This window comes from Callithrix jacchus, chromosome 5 (genome assembly GCF_049354715.1).
Source record: "Callithrix jacchus isolate 240 chromosome 5, calJac240_pri, whole genome shotgun sequence".
NCBI lineage: Eukaryota > Metazoa > Chordata > Mammalia > Primates > Cebidae > Callithrix > Callithrix jacchus.
The window spans coordinates 69695375-69718721 of record NC_133506.1 but is presented as its reverse complement, the minus strand read 5'-3'; the positions used below and the strand labels follow the sequence as shown (position 1 = coordinate 69718721).

Genomic DNA, 23347 nt, shown 5'->3' with positions numbered 1-23347 from the left:
GCTTGATAAGACCCCACTCTGCACCTCACTTTCTCACTATCTTCTGGAGAGCTTTCTGGATTAGTCCACTGTGACCATCTTCTTATGCAGAGAAGATGAAACCACTTATATAGACACCTCAGAAGAGAAGTCTCTGTGAGATCTTGATATGGTTTGGCTGTGTCCCCACCCAAAATCTCATCTTGAATTGTAATACCCATGTGTCAAGGGCGGGACCAGGTGGAGGTAATCAGATCATGGGTGCTCTCATGATAATAAGTGAGTCTCACAAGGTCTGACGGTTTTATAAGCATCTGGCATTTCCCCTGCTGGTGCTCATTCTCTCTTCTGCTGCCTTGTGAAGAGGTGCCTTCCATCAGTATTGTAAGTTTCCTGAGGCTTCCCCAGCCATGTGGAACTGTGAGTCAATTAGACCTCCTTTCTTCATAAATTACCTAGTCTCATCAGAGGTATTTCATCAGAGCAGCGTGAGAACAAACTAACAGACCTCTCGTGCAGCTGCATGACATCCCATCGTGTGGCTGCACTCATTGCATTTACTGCCTCTCCCTTTGATGGGAAGTTAGGTTATGGCCAATCCGGCCTCTTTCCAACAGTGCTGTAAGGAAAAAGCACATGCTCATGTCGTTTCTGGTGCTTTCTCTTTTTTTGTGTGTGAAACTTAATACTTTTTTTTTTTTTTTTGCATCATCAGAGGGTTTTACTTAACTTACAACCAACTTTCCCACTCAGAGTATACAGTTCAGCTGTGAGAGACGCTTCTTTGTACAGGAGCCTGTACTGTCTTCAATCCTATGTGTGCAGGTGTCTACCACAGGCAAACAGTTTTCTCCCCATTTGGTAGTAATGTGATTTTCCTATTAGCAAAAAGAGGTAACCAGCCCCTGTAGACTGAAGGGACTCAAATCACAGGATGGGGATTTCCTCTTAATATTTTTTATTTGGATGTTTGAACTCTTGATGCAACATTCTCGAGCAGGGTGTTCAGGACCTGCTGTACCCAAGGGACTGATAAAGGAAAAAGCTCTATTTATTCTATGTGATTTGATGCACAGATGAAAAACTTAACACACAATAACAGAAGTTGGTCGTTAATAAATCGCATCCTAGTCTTTCAGTGCTTCCATAAGTAGATGACATCTTCCGTTTTCTAGCTCTTGTATTTTTTTTTTTTTTTTTTTGAGACGGAGTTTTGCTCTAGTGACCCAGGCTGGAGTGCAATGGCGCAAGCTCGGCTCACTGCAACCTCCGCCTCCTGGGTTCAGGCAATTCTTCTGCCTCAGCCTCCCGAGTAGCTGGGATTACAGGCACGCGCCACCATGCCCAGATAATTTTTTGTATTTTTAGTAGAGACGGGGTCTCACCATGTTGACCAAGATGGTCTCGATCTCTTGACCTTGTGATCCACCTGCCTCGGCCTCCCAAAGTGCTGGGATTACAGGCTTGAGCCACCGCGCCCAGCCGCTCTTGTAGTTTTAACACTGCAACATGAATGATGCATATGTCCAGAATCAGTTACAAAGACCTCAGATTCTTTTTCTCTTAGTTCAGCTATATTTCACTGTCTCTTGGTCCCGAGTGTATCTGAATGATTACCTTCTGGCATTCTCTGCTATTGCTCATTGGGGTGCTCTCGATTGTCCCCGTTTTTTGTGGGCTGGTTGGGAGAGGGCGCTTGGGAAGGATGTGCCACTGTCGGGAGGTTAAGTCACTGGGATGCCCCCAGGGATGATCCCTTCCATGGCTGCAGGAAGTCCGCCTGGAGCCACGCCCACGATGCCTGGCGGGTATCTGTATGTGGCACCATTGAGCTCAGGATGAATTGCTTGCTGGTCTATTACTGACCAAGGCGCTGATGTGACGAAAAATTCCTTGTTCACACAGTTTCTTAAGCTCTCTGGGATGCGACCTGTGATGGCTCTGCGGATCTCGGTGGCAGCCGCCTCCCTCATTTCCAGCGACGCCTGCTGGCTGTACCAGGCAGTGTGAGGAGTGCAGATGAGATTCCGTGCATCTTTCAACGGACCCTGAGCAAAGCTGAAGGGCTCCGACTCATGCACATCGTGGGCTGCCCCTCGTATCCTGCCCTCCTTGAGGGCCTGTGCTAAGGCTTTCTCGTCCATCAGGCCCCCATGGGCTGCGTTCACAAGGAATGCTCCCTGCCTCATCTGCTTTATGGTAAGGTCCTTGATGAGCTGGTGGTTATGTTCGTTGAGATTGCAGTGCAGGGAGACGCAGTCGCTCTGATACAGCAAATCCTGCAGCGTGTAGACCGTCTGCACGCCCAGGGACCGCTAGATCCCATCCTGCAAGTAGGGGTCATAAAATATGACGCTGAATCCAAAGGCCTTGGATCGAACTGCAACCGCCTGCCCCGTGCGACCAAAGCCGATGAGGCCCCGTGTCTCTCCACGGTTACGGGCCGCTCCCAAGGCCACCTCGCAGACCTGCTCCAGGCTCAGAACCCGCGTGCCTTCCCGAAGGGCCTGGTACAGCCACGTGTTCCTCCGGTACAGATTGAGGATGTGGCAGATGGTGGAGTCAGCCGTCTCTTCCATGGCTTCGGACGGGATGTTGCACACAGCGATTCCCAGCTTGCAGGCAGCCTTGATGTCCACGTTGTCATAGCCGCTGCCTATCCGCAGATCACTCTCAGAGCCTGAACTTTTCTAGGTCTTCCCTGGTGAGGGTGATGGTGTGGTACATCATGGCACCCACGACTTCATTTAGAACCTTCTCGTGGATCTCCTAAGTGGACTGCGCGTCACAGAAGGCCACAGTGGCCAGGTCCTTCAGGATGGGCATCTCCACGGTGCAGTCGCGGCCGTCCAGCAGCGCCACCAGGGGGCGGGGGTGCAGCGGGCCCGTTCATGATCTGGGGGCGGATACCTTTACAAATTCTGTCCAATCGCTGTCTCTTGACTTTGTGCTTATCCACAAGGGCCATTCTTTACGGAACTTTGCAACTCTCAGATCAAAAAGGCAAAGCAGTCCTCTAAGAACTTAGGGGAACTCGCAGGAGTCTGCTTGCATGATGCCGCTATGAACCCAATATAGATCCGTCCACAAACTCTGTAGTCCACACGATGGGCTGTCCGTCTTTTTAAGGGAATACAGCTTCATTGGTTCAAAACCATTTAAGGTGATGAGACCCTCGTCCCGGACGGTCGGCACAGCGAAAGGCGCCCACCCTGGAGGCGGAGGCGGAGGCGGCGGCGGCGGCTCCCGCCCCTCCCACCCCACCCGGCGGCGGTGGCGGTGGAGGCGGCTGTGCAGCCCCCGCCCCCCTCAGCGCGGCATGGCTCCCGGTTCCGTCCCTCGCTCCTCGGGCCGCCGCCGGCTCCTCCCGGTCACTCCCGAGCCACCTTAAAATAAAATCGGTGCTTTCTCTTTAACTCCCCCCACCAACTTTTGCCCCTCCAACTCGCATTTACCCTTCCGCTCTTGAATTAGATACCACTTTATCTGGGACACATTCTGAGATTGGAGATAAAGAGGGTGTTAAGAACAAAGGCTCCAGGCTGGACACAGTGACTCACCCCTAGGATTTCCACACTTTGGGAGGCCGAGGTGGGCAGGTCACTTGAGCCCAGGAGTTTGGGACCAAACTCGGCAACACAGTGAGACCCCCGTCTCTACAAAAAAATGCAAAAAGTAGCTGGGCGTGGTGACAAGCAAGATCCTGTCTCAAAATAAATAAACAAAGGTGTCAGAGTCAGCGTGGAGCTTGACTTTTGCCTCGTCAACTTAAGAGGAAAGTTACTTCACTCCTCTGAAGTTATTTTCTCTCTGCAAAATGCACATGATAACATCTCTCCTGATGGATTGCTTTGAGGATTGTATGAGATAGATAGTATATGTGTAGAGTCTTAGAAAACCACTGGTACCATAGTAGATGCCAAATAAATGATGCTGTCATCATCGTCATCATCATTGTACTGGCGGCCTTTTCTTTTAGAATTCCTTCTCCAGCCTTCGAAATACAAATCACTGTTAAGGCCTAAGTTACATGCTTCTCCGCCTATTTCTCCCTAATCCATTCAACTGAAAATTAATTTCTCTTTTTTTCCACACCCCTGCAGTATCCAAATGAAACGGCCAGGAATTTTTGGCTGCAAGTAACAGAAAACTTGCCGAACAATGGCTTCATAATATCTGGAGTTATTTCCCTCCTCTATTAAGAAGCTGGGAGGTGGACAGCTACAGGCATTCATTCAGCTACCCATGGAGTCATTAAAGACCAGGCAAATCTTTTCTTCCTTCTTCTCCATCTTCCTCATAGTGTTGCTTACTGGTCTTTAAGAGTGTTGCCTTTGGCTGAGCACGGTGGCTCACACCTGTAATCCCAGCACTTTGGGAGGCCGAGGTGGGTGGATCACCTCAGGTCAGGAGTTCAAGACCAGCCTGGCCAAAATGGCGAAACCCCATCTCTACTAAAAATACAAAAAACTAGCCTAGCGTGGTGACAGGCGCCTGTAATCCCAGTTACTTGAGAGGCTGAGGCAGGAGAATCACTTGAACCTGGGAGGCAGAGGTTGCGGTGAGCAGAGGTCGTGCCACTGCACTCCAGCCTGGGTGACAGAGTGAGACTCTATCTCAAAAAAAAAAAAAATGAGTGTTGACTTTTAATTACAATGTGGCTGCTATGGCTCCAGCCATTATTATACAACTTTCAAAGCCAGGAGACAGGGATGGCTACAGTAAGGTCTTTCCCAAAAGCCCTCTGGAACATTTCCCACATCCAGAACTGGATCTCAAGCTCACCCCAAGACTGGGACTTTCTTTTCTGAAATCTAGAGATCTCAACTTCCTCCCTGAGTAGGATCAGGATTCTGTGTTCTGTCAGCATGCCTGGGAAGGCCACCATGGTGTCTGCCACATTCAGACACACTCAGGCTTCTGTATCTCTTTGGACAATGATAGTTGTCTACTTTTTATTACAGCTTTTACTAAACTGTGGGCTTGGATCCATTTCCAAGTATGTCCGTATCCCCCAAATGCGAAGCACAGCTCCTGTGGTCAGGAAGAGCTCAGCCAGCATTTGTGGCTCTAGGGACAAATGGACAATCTCAAAGACACCATCTGATTCTAGCAGACAAGAATCCTGATTCAAGAAGCTCCCTGGGAAATCTGAGTTCAGATTTGGTGTGTGCCAGTGACATGGCCCTAAGCTGCCACCTTATGCTCCCACCCCCAGAGGCTTTGAGTGTCTTCCCGTGGCTGGGACAGTGAAGATGAAACCCCTCCCTCCCTATCTCTCCCGTTCCTCTTTATTGTACTTATCTCCTGCACCCTCCTAGGGAACCCTTAGGGTTTTACCTCCATGCCTGCATGTGTTTAGGTTAACTGGATGGTGGAGGATGAGTCACCTGTCAGACATACTTGGAGAAAAGGAAATTTTGCCTCCAAAGCTCTAATTGTATCATGAGCACGCTGCCTGCAGATGAGAGAGGCCAGGCTGTTTATTGCTCCCGGGAGGCACCAGAGTCCAATCGGCAGGTGAGTGAGTCACTTTTCACAGGCTGGATCAACAGGCAGCCCCCCAGCTGCAGGAGCTGAGCCTGCCCCATCTCCCAAGGGTGCTGCTGAGCTGTGAGCTGGCGGTGAAGTTACTGCCTTGACCTCCATAGTCCCTGCTGCTTAAGAAGCCTTTATCACATCAAACAGTGCTGCGTCCCCTCAAGGTGGTAAATGAGGTGGCTGGTGGGGCAGCCAGGCTCAGAGTCTGTGTCTCAGCTGTGAATGACACTGGCCAGGGGACAATGAATGAAGTGAAGATACAGATGGAGGGATGAAAGGGGCCATTTGCTGCGGTCCCCCTCCTACCCCCACACCCCTTCATTCTTAAGAATCACGAAGTGGGCAGCTGTGGGTAATACACTTTGGTGAGTGGAGTATCAGCTTGTGGCCACATTACAGGTGGCCAAAATTCAGGATATTAAAACATAATAAAATACAATAAGCACTAAAACAAAACAGAATGCAATTTTCTGTCTCCTGGCTGACACAGAAGGCATGTCTCTGGTCTTTGGTGGGCCTGAGGCTCATTATCGTGAGTACCCACCAGCCAGGGCTGCTTGCAGAGCTCTGGTTACTGGAGGTTTTGATGACTGGAGCCTGGGAGAGCGGGAGTGAGGGGGGCGGTGGTCTTCCTTCCTTCAGCATCACTGGACGGCTGGTGCGACCGGGTCTCGCTTGAGTCCCACAAGAACAGTGAGCACTGGAGTCCTGGCTTCTGTCTGGCTCATTTTAGGAACTGCTTTGTGATTGGGCCCATTTCACCCTCCGCCCTTGGCTAAGTCCAGCAAAACACTTTACCTGGCTGTAGAGGACCCCACTTTAGGCCAACTCACCCACTCTCCTCAGCACTGACCCTTCCCTCTCTGGCCCAGTGACACCTGCCTGCCACACAGGTAAGCCAAGGTGTGCCGAGTGGTTTCAACAGACCTGAAGGGACTGGGGCTTGTGAATGGAGCCCTGTCACCAGGGTCACTCAGGGCTGCCTGCAACCCCACCTGCAGAAAACGCTCTGGTACCATTAGGCACCCAGCAGTGTCCTCCTGGGGCTTGGTGTGCTACCTCAAGGGTCTCTCTCAGGCGCCCAATTTCACCACCCATCACTTCTCTCTGCCCTCCCATCAGCTGGCATAGTCAGGCAGGCTAGAGAGCGTGGTTTCACTCAGGAATTGCCCTCTCTTCCCCCTAAAAGGCCAAGAGGCAATCAAGTTGAGGCCCAGAGAGAAGGAGGTTCACATCAGTGGGAAAGAAAGAAGCTCTATTTTTTTTTGGAAATGGAGTTTCGCTCTCGTTGCCCAGGCTGGAGTGCAATGGCGCAATCTTGGCTCACTGCAACCTCTGCCTCCCAGGTTTAAGTGTTTCTTCTGCCTCAGCCTGGATAATTTTTTCTGTTTAGTAGAGACAGGGTTTCACCATGTTGGTCAGGCTGGTCTTGAACTCCTGACCTCAGGTGATCCTTCTACCTCAGCCTCCCAAAGTGCTGGGATTACAGGCATGAGCCACCACGCCTGACCAAGAACTCTTTTTTGAGTCACTTCTGATGTCTAGGCTCCATCATGGGAGACTCCCAGCTAAGCCCAAGGCTCATGGGCCCTGCTGTTGTCACAGCTGTAGGTGGCAAGGAGCTAGCTGTCACATCCTTTAGAGTCCCACACATGTAGGTTTCCTCTGTCTATACTTGGGCTTCTTGGAGGCTCCAGGTCTCATCGGGCACCATGGCTGATGCTCAATACGTGTGTGTTGAATTGATGTTAAATTCAGCCAGGTATAATGCCCAGAAAGACAAATACTAAATGCTCTCACTCCTACGTGGGGGCTCAGAAGGTGGATCTCACAGAGGGAATGAATGGAGTGGTGGCTACCAGAGGCTGGGAAGGGTGGGAGGGAGAGGGGATGGAGAGCTTGGTTCATGGGTATCTATACAGTTAGATAGAAGGAATAAGTTCTGGTGCTTAACAGCACACCAGGCGACTATAGTTATCAATAATGCATTGTGTATTTCACAATGCCTAGAATAGAAGATTTGGAATGTTCCCAACACAAAGGAATGATACATGTTTGAGATGATGGAAATCCCAATTACCCTGACACGATCATTGCACATTGTATACATGTATCAAAATATCACGTGGACCCCATAAGATAGATGATTATGTATCAAAAATTTTTAGCCAGGTATAGTATGGCAATTTCTTTAAAAATTAAACATAAAATCACAGCATAAGCCAAAAATTCCACTTCTGGGTATGTGCCCAAAAGAACTGAAAGCAGAGGCTTGAACAGACACTTGCATACCAATGTTCATAGCTGTATTATTCAAAATAGCAAAAAGATGGGATGACCCAAATGTTAATTGACAGATATGTAAACAAAATGCAATATGCCTATACATAAACCAGACATAAAATTCTAAGCCCCCCACCCAACTGAATGGACCCATCCTCTTGGCCAAAGGCATTCCAAAGTTAATCTGAGGCCAGGTGCAGTGGCTCACTCCTGTAATCCCAGCACTTTGGGAGGCTGAGGCTGGTAGATCACCTGAGATCAGGAGTTTGAGACACGCTTGGCCAACAAGGTGAAACCCCATCTCTACTAAAAATACAAAAATTAGCTGGGGGTGGGGGTGGGCACCTGTAATTCCAGCTACTTGGGAGGCTGAGACAGGAGATTGCTTGAACCTGGGAGGTGGAGGTTGCAGTGAGCCAAGATCTTGCCACTGCACTCCAGCCTGGGCAAAAGGGCAAGACTCTGTCTCAAAAAGAAGGAAAAAAAAAGTAAAAAGGCTGGGCGAGGTGGCTCACATCTGTAATCCCAGTATTTTGGGAGGCCAAGGCCAGCGGATCACCTGAAGTCAGGAGTTTGAGACTAGCTTGACCAACATGGAGAAACCCCATCCCTACTAAAAACACAAAATAAGCTGGGCATGGTGGCGCATGACTGTAATCCCAGCTACTCGGGAGGCTGAGGCAGAAGAGTCGTTTGAACCCAGAAGGAGGAGGTTGCAGTGAGCCAAGATAGCGCCATTGCACTCCAGCATGGGCAACAAGAGCAAAACTCCATCTCAAAAAAAAAAAAAGAAGTTTTTGTTTGGCAGTCTAGCCATGGGAATGGGACGGGAATAAGGGGTTAGGCGTGCCTCCTTATACCCTCCCCATTTTGAAGTTCAGGCATAACTGACCATATTAACATTAAAACAGAGACCTTAATAGAATTTATTCTCTCCGAAGCCTGCTACCTGGAGGCATCATCAGCATAATAAAAACCTTAGTCAGCCTGGCTGGTGGCTCACGCCTGTAATCCCAGCACTTTGGGAGGCCGAGGCGGGTGGATCACGAGGTCAAAAGATCAAGACCATCCTGGTCAAAAAGGTGAAACCCCGTCTCTACTAAAAATATAAAAAATTAGCTGGGCATGGTGGCGCGTGCCTGTAATCCCAGCTCCTCAGGAGGCTGAGGCAGGAGAATTGCCTGAACCCAGGAGGCAGAGGTTGCGGTGAGCCGAGATCCCGCCATTGCACTCCAGCCTGGGTAACAAGAGCGAAACTCCGTCTCAAAAAAGAAAAGAAAACCTTAGTCTCCACAACCCCTAATTTTAACCCACACCCTCCCTTCTATTGATTCTAGGTCTTTAGATAAACTCTTTCAACCAACTGCCACTCAGAAAATCTTTGAAGCCACCTATGACCTCGAAGCCTCCTGAGGCTGCGTCACAGGTAAGTTCTTAACCTTGGCAAAATGAAATTCTAAACTGATTGCGACATGTCTCAGATACTTACGGTTTACACATACAATAGAACGTCATTCAACTTTAAAAAGGAGAAAATTCAGACACATGCTACAACATGGCTGAACCTTAAGGACTTTGTGCTAAGTGAAATAAGCCAGTCACAAAAGAACAAATAGTAAATATGTAATTTCACTTATATGAGGTACCTAAAGTAGTCAGATTCATAGAGACAGAGAGTCAAAACAGTAATTGTCAGGGCCTGGGGGAGGACGGGATAGGGAGTTACTGTTTAATGGGTACAGAGTTTCCGCTTGGGAAGATGAAAAACGTTCTGGAGCTGTATGGTGGTGATGGTCTCACAACCGTGTTAATGCACTTAGTGCCACGAAACTATACACATAAACAAGATTAAGATGGTAAATGTTGCGATCGGGCACTGTGGCTCAAGCCTGTAATCCCCGCACTTTGGGAAGCCAAGGCAGGCAGATCACTGGAAGTCAGGAGTTTAACACCAGCCTGGCCAACATGGCAAAACCCCGTCTTTACTAAAATTACAGAATTAGCTGGGTGTGGTGCCTGTAATCTCAGCTACTAGGGAGGCTGAGGCAGGAGAAGCACTTGAACCCAGGAGGCGGAGGTTGCAGTGAGCAGAGATGGCGCCACTGCACTCCAGCCTGGCCGGCAGAGTAAGACTCCGTCTCAAAATAAAAAAACAAAAAAACAGGGTGACTATTGTGTTATGCGTATTTCACCACAATTGAAAGTAAGCATTGATTTTAATTAATTTTAGCCCGGTAACCTCTCAATATCACATTGTTTTGGTGCTGCTCTATGTAGATTGTTCAACACGATACAAAACATGAGTGGAAAAGATCAATCTTGCTGACATTTACTTGGGCTTAATTCAGGGCTGAAGGGCCTTGCTACTTTGGTCTTGTGCAAACTGCCACAGTCCACCTGCTGACTGGATGCCCTCACTGGAGGCAAAGCACCAGGATTTCTTCTAATGCCACCCGTCGTCCCAAGTGGGACGCTGGTGGCCTCGTGGTAAGCTGTGACAGGACTGCACACGGACCTCCGCCTGTTGGCTGGCATCACTGGCCCAGTGCTGTGAGGTGAAGGGACCCTTTGCTTTGACTCAGCTCAGTCTCCCAGTACAAACGGACCAGGTATGCTTGCTGTGCTTTTGAAAGGACCAGAAAAACCTGCTTCCTTCAGCCACTGGGAGCCGTGTATTCTCTTTGACTTTTGTTTGCAGCAGCAAAACAGACACCTGAGGAAAACAAACCAGAAAAGGAGGAATGGGAAGCTGGTGCTAGCTGGCAACCTTGAATCAGCACTCGGCAGGAGGTCCGTTCAGAGCAGAAGCCCTCACCCCGCACTTTCCTCACCCAGCCCTGAAATCACAAACAACCCCTTGGCCAGGGTCCTAATGAGCTTTTGACAAGCACAGCCTGCCCTTCTGACACAGAAAACACAATTAGATATGCACAAGTGGCCTGTGAAATGCCAGGGTGGACACTTGAGCTCTCCACAAATGCCACCCCCTGCACCCTGGGCCTTCTCAGGAAAACATTGCTTGGGCTCGTTACGGGTGGTAATGGCCAATAACACAGAGAGAACACTGTGTTTTGTTTCAAGCCTTTGGCCAGAGCAGTGAGAGAGGGATGTGTGTGTGTGTGTGTGTGTGTGTGTGCGCGCGCGCACGTGTGTTTAGTGATGGTATTGGGCTGACATCCATTTTCATTTTTTCCATCATAAAGGAATTGAAGTCCTACAGCGTGTCAGCAACGTCGACGTTTCAGGGTGAAAGAAAAAAGTAAAACGTGTTAGTGTTCGGAAGAGCTCCAGCAGTCTGTGATGTCAGGAAAGTCACCAGCTCCTGGGGCCTCGGTCTTCTCATCTGTAAAATGAGGATAATAATAGAAACCACCTTCCGCTCTTTGTGATCAAGTGAGCTGTCGCAGGTAAAGCACTCAGCCCCAGGCCTGGAATAGTCGGGACTCGTGAAACATTGGCTATTAGTTTAAAAACAAGTCTTATGCATTTTAGTCCATTTAAGGAGCCGCTTTTGAATATCTGCTTGTAAACTCCCATATGAAGCTGGCTGTGAAACCACAAAAAACACAGTCTTTACGCTCACAGAGCTTGAGGACAACCAGGGTGACAAGAAAACCATCCAGGCAGGGCCAGCTCAATGCAGGTGCGTTTGGCACCAACCTGGAGACAGCCATGGCTTGCTTCAGCTCCGTTTGTTTCTTCCAATTTTTGTTAGCTTGTCTCCTTCAGTGGTGAAGGAAGGGCAGTTTCTGCAGGCTACAGACAGCAGGATATGGATCACTGGTCTGGTCAGGCTTTAATCAAGTGAAATCTGCTCATTTGTTTGTTACTGCTTCAAAAGCACATGATTTTCAAGGGATAAGTCGTCAGGATGTTTTTAATTATGATGATGAAATTCCAGCTGAAGTTAACTTAAGCAAAAATAAACAAGCAGAAACAACGGTGTTTACTTTCTTACATAATTTCAGAGAAGAAAGATGGGTGTCTTGACAGCTTCAGTCATAGCTGGGCCCAGGTGGCCAAATCTCTCTTTCTCTTCTTTCTTCATTGTCTGATAGCTTCAGGCATACACAGTAAACCCTCAGCTCAGGATTTCAGAGTCAGAGAGAACCTCCTCTTGGACCAACAACTCTAGGTAGGGAAATGGGGCACCACAGCTGGCCAGACATGACCCCAAAGCCAGGGGATAGGTTGACCAGCAGCTCCACAGGCCCCACATGGGGCAGGAGGGACACAAGGCTGACAAACTCTATCAGTGAGCCTCTGGGGATAGAAAGCATGAGTATGTGCCAAGCATTCCAGGTAAGAGTGAATGCAGCCTTCCTCCTTGCATCTCACCCAGCTGTGCTTAAAATGGCTTGTCTGGCACCTTTGAGGGGTCAGCCTACTTCCTTGCATTCAAAAAGTGAAGAGTTTCTAACTCTTTGTTCTTGAATCAAACCCAGTGAATGAAGACTAAGCGTTCCAGATGGGCCAACCATGCAGCAATATGATGGCAGTTCTGAGATGCTGCCCAGTGAGCCCCAGTAGTCACATTCTGGGGAGTCCCCTCTCACTGAGTAGGACCCATCTGGCAACCAGTAGGATTGCAGAAATGATGTCCAAGGCTAGGTCATAAAAGACGTGGTTCCTGCCTTGCTCTCCTTGAATCACTCATTCGGAAACAGTCAGCTGCCATGTTGTAAGGACACTCAAACAGGTCTGTGGAGGAGTCCACGTGCTGGGAAACTGAGGCCTCCCACCGACAACCAGCACCAACCTGCCAGGCATGTGGGTGCACCAGCTCAGAGGTAAATCCTCCAGCCACAGTTGAGCCTCTAATGACACAGCCCCAGGTGACACCCTGACTGCAACCCCATGCAATTCCTGAGCCAGAACCACCCAGCTAAGCCACTCCTGAATTCCTGACCCACAGAAACTATGAAATAATAAATGTTCATTGTTGTTTGAAGCCACTAAGTTTTGGGGTCATTTGTTACACAGCAGTAGAAATCAGACACAGGCATACTATGATCCCTTCCTCCCTTCCCAGGGACAGAGTCACTTTGGAAAGCTTCCTTGGATCATTTTCAAAGCACGTAGCAATAGTTCTCTAAGTTCTTGTTACAAAGTTTCAGTTTTGCAAATGGACTGACACTGATATCACAGGCTGCTCCGAACCTCAACAGAGAGTTTGCCAATGAAAGAAAATCAGGTTTACACTGCATTTACTTCCCTCTCCTGTAGTAGGTATGGAGGTAGTCAAAATTCTAACAGGAAGGATGCCTTCAAAGATCTGCCAGTCTCCCTCCTTGTTACTGCAAGTGGCGTGTGGTATCACACACTATCACAATTCTGCAGAGTCACTGATAACATGTGGCAGGAGGCCCCTGGGTTCTGAAGCCCCATGAAGTCCTCCAGGTGGTCTTCTGGCTGAAGTAGCATCTCCCTAGGAGATGAGCTAGAATTCAAGCAAGGTCTGATCCCAGCCTGCTTGCATCAAGGGAGGACTCAGGGAAAAGGTGGATCTTGAGCACACCCTTCCATACCCCTCTCCCCTGGGGTGACTGGGACATACTCCACACATCACCCACCAGGGTCCCCTGCTGTTCCAAAGCGGTTTCCTTTCCCCTCCTGCACAACCTCAGTCATGTAGATTTCAACACCTGGGCCCCTTCCACAGAAAGCTTCGCGCTGGGTGCCTTTCTGGTTCTGTGTCATTGCTGGCATGTGCTCCTTCTCCCTCCTAGGATCCAGATGTTATTATTCTGCAGGAGCTCAAAGTACTCCATCTCCTTGCCCTCTCATCATTGAACTCCAATCCTGGAAAGAAAGCCACACAAGCTAGTTCTCCTCAGTGTACCAGCCAGGACTCTACAAGTGACAGAAGGCCCTATGCTCAGGCTCCAGCCCAGCCTCAGGCCTCTGCCTCCTGCTCCGGCTCTGGCTTCCTCTGCATGTGGGATTTATATGGGTTGGTCCCCAGCGGCCGTGTGAGGCAAGGCAGGGCAGGGCAACATGACCCACAACACCCCAGAGCCACGCGGTCTTGGGGACAGGCACCTTCCCAAAGGGCTGGGGAGACTCACTGGAAGCCCAGCAGTGGTTCACATCTATCAGACACACCCTCGATGATCGCTTGCCATATCAGGCCCCACCCGCCTCTGCAGAGGAATTTTAGGCTCCTCAAGGTCAGGGTCTACTTTACTCCTCCTAGCAGAGAGTAAATAGAAATGGTCCCCTCATCCTGCCCGTTTGCATACCCTCTGTGACAAGACGCTCACTAGTTCCAGAAGTAATTCCTTGTGTGGAGTTGGTCTCTGCCCCTCTGTGACTGCCACCATTGGGCTGATTCTGCCTAATAGCAAAGAACACTGCTCACCAATTGCCACGTTTCTTCCCTCCTTTTCTTCCCTTTTGCCCATGAGCCACCAATGGATGAAATGGACCCATGGGCAGTGTCTGTGGATGACGCTATGTCTGTCCTTTCACAGGGCATGGGGCTCCACCACCCTGAATCAGGCACACGCCTACTTTGGGGAAAGTCCTGCATCTCATTTTCTCTTGCCTAAAATAGCTACTTCCTCTTTGGGGGAGGCAGGGTGGTGGGGAGCAATGAAGGGATGAGGTAAGTCATCCACAGATGCCTGGTTTGGAATCCTTCCTGGAAAAGTCAGCGTTTGCATCAGCCAAACGGGAGGCAAGGCACTTCCAGCTGCTCATTAACCAAAGCAAACAGAGTGGTGGGGAAAGTCAAAGCCACAGCCAACTACAAGCGAACACGTCAAGTATCCTCTGCGGAGCTGACTTTCTTCTAAAGGAATGTGTAGTTGTTTACAGATAACATCAAATCTATTTCACGTCAGATCAGGATGACGGACAGCCAGAGGCTGCTGGGGTCACATTAAATGGCACTTTTATGGTAACAAATTGTTTCCTTTTCATGGTTGCAGGAGCAATCTCAAGTTTTATTTTGAGGTGTCAACTGCCCTCAGGGACATCTTCCGCAGGTGGGATCTCGGGTCCTGGCCACCCTAAGTGAGAAGACAGACCCTGGCTGAGTCACTCAGCTGTGGTGGCATCACCCCATCCCTGCCCTGCTCCTCAGCCCCATGCAGGCCGGCAGGGGAGCCCTCCTCTCCCCAACAGGGTCTCTCTTTCTTCCTTTCACACTGTCCATTGGTAAGAGTGGCTTGCATTTGCCACAGAGCTAAGAGCTCTCAGTCTTCACAGCTGAGGAAATGACATGATTTGTTGGGAGCCACTTAAAATAACCAGTTCTCCAGCTGGTCTCGCTGTTCCTGTGCTGGCGGCCCTTCTGATGCGGGGCCTGGCTAGAGAGAGGTGGGCCTCATGTGCCTTCACCTGGGCCATCCCTACCATGTGGTGAGGTTGGGTTACATCCAGCCAGGAGGCAGCTTGCAGGACCGTGTGGCTTGTCTGAGGACCCAAGGGGAACTTATCAGAGGGCTAAAGAGACAGACAGGGGCTAAGTGGTGGTATGTGAGAGGAAGGGGCTAGGAGAGTGTAGATGCTTTCTGAAAGGTCACAGATTCTATTGGAATTCCCAGCCAAACTTCAGGATTGGGAAGCACCCTTCTTAGGAGCAGGCTAGGGCTCAGGCCAGCTTGGCTCATCCCTGGCCTACAGGCCTTGCTCCTGAGCACAGGGCAGGGACTGCCAGCCCTAGTTCAGAATGGTCTGAAAGCTGCCTGGAGAGAACGGGCCTCTGGATCAGGATCACCAGGGTGGGACCTGGATTATCCCATAGTCACCAGACGTGTTGCTCAGAGGGAGGTTCCTGGCCAGCAGCTCTGTTAGCATCACCTAGGAGCTTGTAGCAAATGCAGAATCTTGAGCTCTGCCCAGATCTACTCCATCAGAATCTCCATGGTAAATGTTCCCCGCTGACCCGGGCACTGGGGTTTGAGGACCGCGGCCCTGCCAAATCTGAAATCCAGAGCTAGGCCTAAGTACACCTGTGGAATCAGAATGCGGAATTTAAGTTAAATGCAGAAGCATCCTTTGAGCAAAGGTGGTGGAGTGGGCTGAACTATGACCCTCTCAGAAGATGTCCATGTCTCAGAAACACAGAATGTGATCTTACTTGGAAACAGGGTCTTTGCAGATATGATTAAAAATCTTGAGGTGAAATCATCCTGAAGTAGCCAAGGGGGTCCTAAATCCAATGGCAAGTGTCCTTGTCGGAGAAGAGGAGAAGACACAGAGACACAGGCAAGAAGACCACGTGAAGACAGAGACAGAGATTGGAGTGATGGGGCCACAAGACAAGAAACACCTGGAGCCACCAGACGCTGGGGAGGGAGGATCCTCCCCTCAAGCTTCAGAGTGCACACCCCTGCAGAAACCTTGCCTTTGGACTTCTGGCCTCCAGAACAGTGAGACAATACATTTGTGGTATTATAAGTCAGCAAGTTCGTGGTAATGATCACAGCAACCACAGGAAACTAAAATAGGTGGTCTTTTCAGACTCTGCAGAGGAAAGAAAAGCATAGCCAAAGTGACCTAAGAAAGAGGTGATGACCCCACCAGTCCCCAGTCACAGCAATCTTAGCTTTGTTCCCAGAATTAGCTGACTTCCTCCACCCAATTTCCTTATTCCTTTTTAATGCTCCACAAAACCCAAGGACAGTCAAGACCTAGGGCACCTGGCCCTGCATGGCTGGCTGACCACCAGACCGTCAAAAGTTGCCATAACAGCTCCTTCATGTTCCCAAACATGACCATGTTATTTACTCCTAACTCCACCTTGTTTGAAAATTATTTAAAGCAGTTTCGATGGATTGAAATTGAGTCATATTTTAACTGCTTAAATACCTCTTAAAAACAGACTTTATGAGCTCACTTGGCCCAAGAAACAAAAAAAGAAATAAAAGAAAAAAGAATAAAAATAGATGTCAACTAGTCCTTTGGCAAATAACCCCACAATGGCTTCATTTTCCTGGTTTAGATGGTGCTAGATGAGGTTGATTTAAAATGAGGTAACCCAGTACTAGATTCGAATGAACAGAACCTCTGAAGGCTCCAGGGGCTATTGGATAGCAGGATCGTTTCCCTTTTAGAAAGTTTTCAGGATTCAAAGATAAAGATTCAGGGCAGAGCTTCTCAACTCCGACTCACACTAGAATCACTTGGGGAGATTAAAAAGAACAGCCACGTTCCAGACTCTCCCCAGATAAGGTGAATCAGAATCTGGGTGGGTAGAGAGCCCACCCTGGGGCTCCATGGAAGCCCCTAGCCAGACCCTGCACCCAGCTCCTCACTGCCCCCCACATGCCACATGGTGTAGCACGGTCATGTGCCCAGGGCTGGCCAATCAGATGTGCTCACGCTGGGCTCAGCTGTGAAGGGGCAGACACCATCTGAGATCCATTCTGCCATGTGTGGTCAGAGCTCCCAGGCAGTGCCGGGTGGACAGTGGTGGGATAAGCTGTGGGCCTGCACCCGGTCGTACAGATGAGGACACAGCTCAGAAACACAGAATGTGACCTTATTTGGAAACAGGGTCTTTGCAGATATAATTAAAAATCTTATTGTCTGAGGACCCAAGGGGGAACTTACCAGAGGGCTAGAGAGACAGGGGCTAAGCAGTGGTATGTGAGAGGAAGGGGCTAGGAGAGTGTAGATGCTTTCTGAAAGGTCACGGATGCTGCTGCAGGTCAGAGACCTCCCAGAGGGACTGGGAGGCTTGCCCAGAGTCCCACAGTTAAGGACTGGCAGAGCTGAGATTTGAACCCAGCCCTCTGGCTACACCACCTGCCACTTTTCCTCCCTTGAACCAGTTCCATGCCTTAATGAGGGGCAGTGTTCTGTACTCTGGCTTTCAGGCCTAGCTCTCCAACTCTCCCAGCACATCCATGAGCAACCAGACATGCCTTCTGCATTCTTTCAAAGTTAACTTTGTTACTGAGGTATCAGATACATGCAGAAAAAATCACAGATCCTAAGAGTGCAGCTCAATGAATTTTGACAAAGCAAACAGTCATGTAATCAGAACCCAGACCAAGAAACAGAACAGGGCCAGCACCCTACAGACTCTCCCAGGGTCTCTCCTCTTATTACCCCCACTTTACAGAGGTGAAAACTGAAATTCAGAGAGAGGTTCAGCCACAGGCCAGGCACAGCTGTGGCCTTAGTTAGAAAGCCATGTAACTAAAGAGTAGCAGAGCCAGATTTGATCAGAGCTGCCCTCTTAACCACTAGTTAAGGGACACAAGTGCATCTCCGTCCCTTGGACCTGCCTCATGCTGTAGTGGTTTAACAAGTAATACCCACCTTCTTGATGGAAATGGCTGGGGCAGGGGACTGAGCTGCACTGATGGTGCCATCCTGGGCAGGGTTTGGGATGTCGCTGGCGCACAGGAGCCATGAGAAGAGGATTGGTCCCTTCCGAGAGCAATGAGGGAGAGGGAAGCCTCCTGGATTGCCAGCGTGCCTGGCATCAGCCCTTCCACAGGGAAGGTTCCTTTGGGAGGAGAGGGCAGGCTCCTTGGCTGGGCAGAGGTAATCTGGGCATTGCTGAAGCGGCCAGTGGAGACGGGATCCCAGCCTTGAGATTCACCCTCTGCCTCCCACTGGAATCCTAAGTATGAAAATGATGCTTCTGACTGACCGTCTGGCAGCCCTGGTGAGGAACTGTCCCCACCCACTCACTGCTGCAAATAGCACGGTGGCATATGGTGGCAGAAGGAAGTTCTTCTGCAGAATGGCCCATGTGGTAGGGTGCTGCATGACACATTGGAGTGGGGATCGTTTCCTTGCAGCGGAGGAGTGGGTCAGAGGCCAGGGTTGTCACATGGGAGTCCCTCCTGGGGATGAGCCCCTGCCAGATCCCTCTGTAAACAGCATTTGAATGAGATTCACTGCTCCGGAAACTGGGGATCAGGGTCCCTGAAGCCAAGGAGCAGGCATGGGAAAGGCGAGAGGCACTGGCAGCATGTTTGACAGGATGCGTGAATCTTGCTAAATGAGAAAAAGCCAAGCTGGCGAGTATGGGCAAGTTAGACCTTCCTGGGTTATCCCCTGCAGGGGGCTACTCAGCGTGGTCTCTGACCTGCAGCAGCATCTAGGAACTTGTTAGACACACAGGTGACCAGAAGTTCTTTGGGGGGCCCAGCACTCTGGGTTTTTGATATGGCAAGGAGATTCTGACACATGCTCAGGTTTGAAAGCCACCGGCACAGTGCAGTATGAAGTGAGTATTATCATCAGTCCCATCTCACAGCTGAGGAAACAGAAGATCTGAGCCAGTTTTACCCCAAGTTACACAGTCAACAGGAAAGCCTTAACAAAATGAGGTGTAGCTGTGAATAACATAAATAGGAATCCAGAGCACCATGAACTAAACAAAATCTTTTCATTTTCCTTCATGGTCCATGATAGCTGCTGAAGCTCCAGCCATCGTGCCATTGTGTCCATGTTCTAGGCAACAAAAAAGAAAGGAAAGGGCCAGGTGTGGTGGCTCACGCCTGTAATCCTAGCATCTTGGGAGGCTGAGGCAGGTGTATCATTTGAGGTCAGGAGTTCAAGACCAGCCTGGCCAACACGGTGAAACTCCATCTCTACAAAAAATACAAAATTAGCCGAGCAAGGTGGCATGCACCTATACTGCCAGCTACTCAGGAGGCTGAGGCAGGAGAATCGCTTGAACCCGGGAGAGGCAGATTGCAGTGAGCTGAGATCACACCACTGCATTCCAGCCTCCACGACAGAGTGAGACTCTGTCTCAAAACAAAAACAAAAACAAGGAAACAAGTAAAAGGAGGAAGGTCCCGCCCTGTCTCTTTAGCAGCACTTCCTAACACTGTATATATGGCTTCAGCTTACATTTCATTGGCCAGAATTTAGTCAGTTGCTTCACCTAGCAGCAAGAGTGGCTGGGAGAACGAAGTCTGGGTTCCGAGTGACCACGCAACACAGGCAGAACTTGGGGTTCTAGAAGAACCTCAATATTGGGGGATATAGAAGAACCTCAATATTGGGGGATAACTAGGCAGTCTCTGCCACAAGTGTGTATCCAGGAATCAACCCAGAGCTGCTAATTTCACCATCCGAAGTTATGTTTTTGTGTGAACATTGTCTTTATCTTCCCCTTTTAGAAGTCCCACCGAAAGCAAGCCTTCTTAGAAGTCTTCTCCCTTCCTGCTGTATTCCCAGTGCCTAGAACAATGCCTGGCTTATAGTGGTGATCTTTGTTTGCTATTGAAATATAAAACTTTAAATATTAAATTAAATACCTCCTGTAAGAGAAGTTTGTTCAGGGTCTGGCACATAGAAAGTACTCAGAATGTGGTTGCTGTTATGTATGTAACACAGTGCTTCCCAGGGAAGCCCAGCTGGCCCCCGGCAAGGTTTACCTCTTAGACCCTCAGTTCCACTGCCACCCTCTGCCTGCATGCAGAGACTTGCACACAAACCCTAGTTCTTGACCTGAGCCCTTCACTGGGCTTTAAGAATAATCAGTGCTGGTTGGGCACAGTGGCTCACTCTGTAATCTCAGCACTCTGGAAGGCTGAGGTGGGTGGATCACTTGAGGTCAGGAGTTCGAGACCATCCTGGGCAACATGGTGAAACCCTGTCTCCACCAAAAAAAAAAAAATAATAACAAATTAGCCAAGCGTGGTGGCACATGCCTGTAGTCCCCAGCTACTTAGGAGCCTGAGGCAAGAGAATCACTTGAGCCCAAGAGGCAGAGGTTGCAGTGAGCCAAGATGGCGCCACTGCACTCCAGCCTGGGCGACAGATCAAGATTCTGGCTCAAAAAAATAAAAAGAAGAACCAGCACTGTTTGATGGGGTCTGGAGAATGTAAGCCACAGCCCAGGCAAGCACTGATTGGGAGAGAAAATTCATATCGCTGTGTCTTCTATGAGCCTGGAAATAGGCCTTAAGAACAAAGCTGGGTTTAGGCTGCCGGGATGGGATGTCTATCCTGGTGTTTGTCGTTTGAGCTTCTCCTTTGTAGGTGCTGCCTCCATGGGTTCCAGGGACTTGGTGCCCATACTAACGGCCTGTTGGGTGCCCATCCCTTGTTCCAGTGTTCAGGTTTGCAGTGGCCCTGTTTTGCTTAACTGGGTCAGGCTGGATGGAGCCAGGAGGGCTGTTTGCATCGGCTGCTTTTCCCTGTCCAATGCTGCATGCTAATGCAGGCTCCGAAATCCAGTTTAACATAGATCTTGACATTTGAACCAAGGCAGGTGCACCTTATTCAAATCCGAATGGTCTATTGCTGAACTGGGAAACAATAGCTGATGGTGTGTTGTTCAGTTGCAACTGTCCTAATTACAGATAAACACTAATTTCACAGGATTTTTTTCCAGTGGAGCAAATCTTTAGAAAGAAGTGTCCTCATTTAAAAACTACAGATCAAGAGGGCTGTGAGGGTTTGTTTCATTTGCTGATAATGTGGACTGCGTCAATTCCTGAATCTCACTTGTTCGACCTCCCAGGGCTATTGTGAGGAGCAAATTGAAAATAAGGTAATGTTTGTGGAGGTCCCTGATAAAGAGCAAAGCAATCAACACCCACGGTAAATGTTGTGCATTCAACATCCTGCACCTTGCAGCTTCGTCCCACTGGCAATGACCTCTTAGCTGTGAGTTCCAGGCCCTCTCCCCTCACTCCACGGGCCACTCCCCATGGGTCCCTCACCACCATCTTCCAATTTCCTTGAATGTAACTTCTCAACATTTGGGCTGAGGCTCAAATGTCACCTGGGTGAGGAAAGGTGTCCAGTCAGTAGTTGCATGGTGCTCTGCCCTGTGTCTTTCTGAGTTCTTAGTACCAAAAATGATCTGATGTGTTAGTTGACTTGCATTTCTTTCTCTTCTCCACAGGAGCACAAGTTTCATGAGGGAAAAGACCTTGTCTGTCTTGTTCACACCGGCATCTCCTGTGGCCAGAACAATGTCTTGCACCTGGTAGGCATGGATATATGTTGACTAGGAGTTTGGCTTGGGGAGCAAAGGAGAAAGTGAACTGTTAAGAAATCGGGGCATTTAGCATTATCTAAGAAACTGAAGCAGTACCTGCAGTCCCTGGGGTCCCCGAGTACCCGGAGCAGGTGTGTGGAGTGGTACCCGGGGTCCCTGGAATCTCTAAGTACCTGGAGCAGGTGTGTGGAGTGGTACCCAGGGTCCCTGGAATCTCTAAGTTCCTGGAGCAGGTGTGTGGAGTAGTACCCGGAGTCCCTGGAATCTCTAAGTACCCGGGGCAAGTGTGTGGAGTGGTACCCGGGGTCCCAGGATTCCTAAGTACCTGGAGCAGTTGTGTGGAGTGGTACCCGGTGTCCCTGGAATCTCTAAGTACCTAGAGCAGGTGTGTGGAGTGGTACCCGGGGTCCCTGGAATCTCTAAGTACCTGGGGCAGGTGTGTGGAGTGGTACCCGGGGTCCCTGGAATCTCTAAGTACCTGGGGCAGGTGTGTGGAGTGGTACCCGGTGTCCCTGGAATCACTAAGTACCTGGAGCAGGTGTGTGGAGTGGTACCCGGAGTCCCTGGAATCTCTAAATACCCGGAGCAGGTGTGTGGAATGGTACCCGGTGTCCCTGGAATCTCTAAGTACCCGGAGCAGGTGTGTGGAGTGGTACCCGGAGTCCCTGGAATCTCTAAGTACCCGGAGCAGGTGTGTGGAGTGGTACCCGGTGTCCCTGGAATCTCTTAGTACCCGGAGCAGGTGTGTGGAGTGGTACCCGGGGTCCCTGGAATCTCTAAGTACCCGGAGCAGGTGTGTGGAGTGGTACCCGGGGTCCCTGGAATCTCTAAGTACCTGGAGCAGGTGTGTGGAGTGGTACCCGGGGTCCCTGGAATCTCTAAGTACCTGGAGCAGGTGTGTGGAGTGGTACCCGGAGTCCCTGGAATCTCTAAGTACCTGGAGCAGGTGTGTGGAGTGGTACCTGGAGTCCCTGGAATCCCTACGTACCTGGAGCAGGTGTGTGGAGTGGTACCCGGGGTCTCTGGAATCTCTAAGTACCCGGAGCAGGTGTGTGGAGTGGTACCCAGGGTCTCTGGAATCTCTAAGTACCCGGAGCAGGTGTGTGGAGTGGTACCCGAGGTCCCTGGAATCTCTAAGAACCCGGAGCAGGTGTGTGGAGTGGTACCCGAGGTCCCTGGAATCTCTAAGAACCTGGAGCAGGTGTGTGGAGTGGTACCCGGGGTCCCTGGAATCTCTAAGTTCCTGGAGCAGGTGTGTGGAGTGGTACCCGGGGTCCCTGGAATCTCTAAGTACCTGAAGCAGGTGTGTAGAGTGGTACCTGGTGTCCCTGGAATCTCTAAGTTCCTGGAGCAGGTGTGTGGAGTGGTACCCGGGGTCCCAGGATTTCTAATTACCTAGGGCAGGTGTTATGTGAGGGATTTTGATATCCAGAAGTGTACAGATTAATAGAATAATTTGCAGTATTCAAATAAGTGCCACTAATGTATACGGTGGCAGGTGGCAGGAGCAGGAGGTTATAAGTACAGGAGGCGCTGGAGAAGACACACTTGTGGACACTGGAGGTGTTCTCCTTGGCATCTCGGTCAGCAGTCTCCCCTGTCACCTCCGGCACT

The 23347-nt window shown here is 49.9% G+C and overlaps 1 long non-coding RNA gene and 1 pseudogene across 1 annotated transcript; both read right to left on the bottom strand.

Moving 5' to 3' along the window:
* Nucleotides 1-1282: 1282 nt before the first annotated feature.
* Nucleotides 1283-2974, bottom strand: LOC100403671 (C-terminal-binding protein 2 pseudogene; annotated as a pseudogene).
* A 7026-nt stretch (nt 2975-10000) lies between these two features.
* On the bottom strand, nt 10001-18393 carry LOC118153686 (uncharacterized). Its single transcript, XR_004743123.2, has 2 exons — nt 18079-18393; nt 10001-16275 (listed from the first exon to the last, which is right to left on the bottom strand). It is a non-coding gene; the product is annotated as an uncharacterized LOC118153686 (long non-coding RNA).
* Between the last annotated feature and the right edge of the window lie 4954 nt (nt 18394-23347).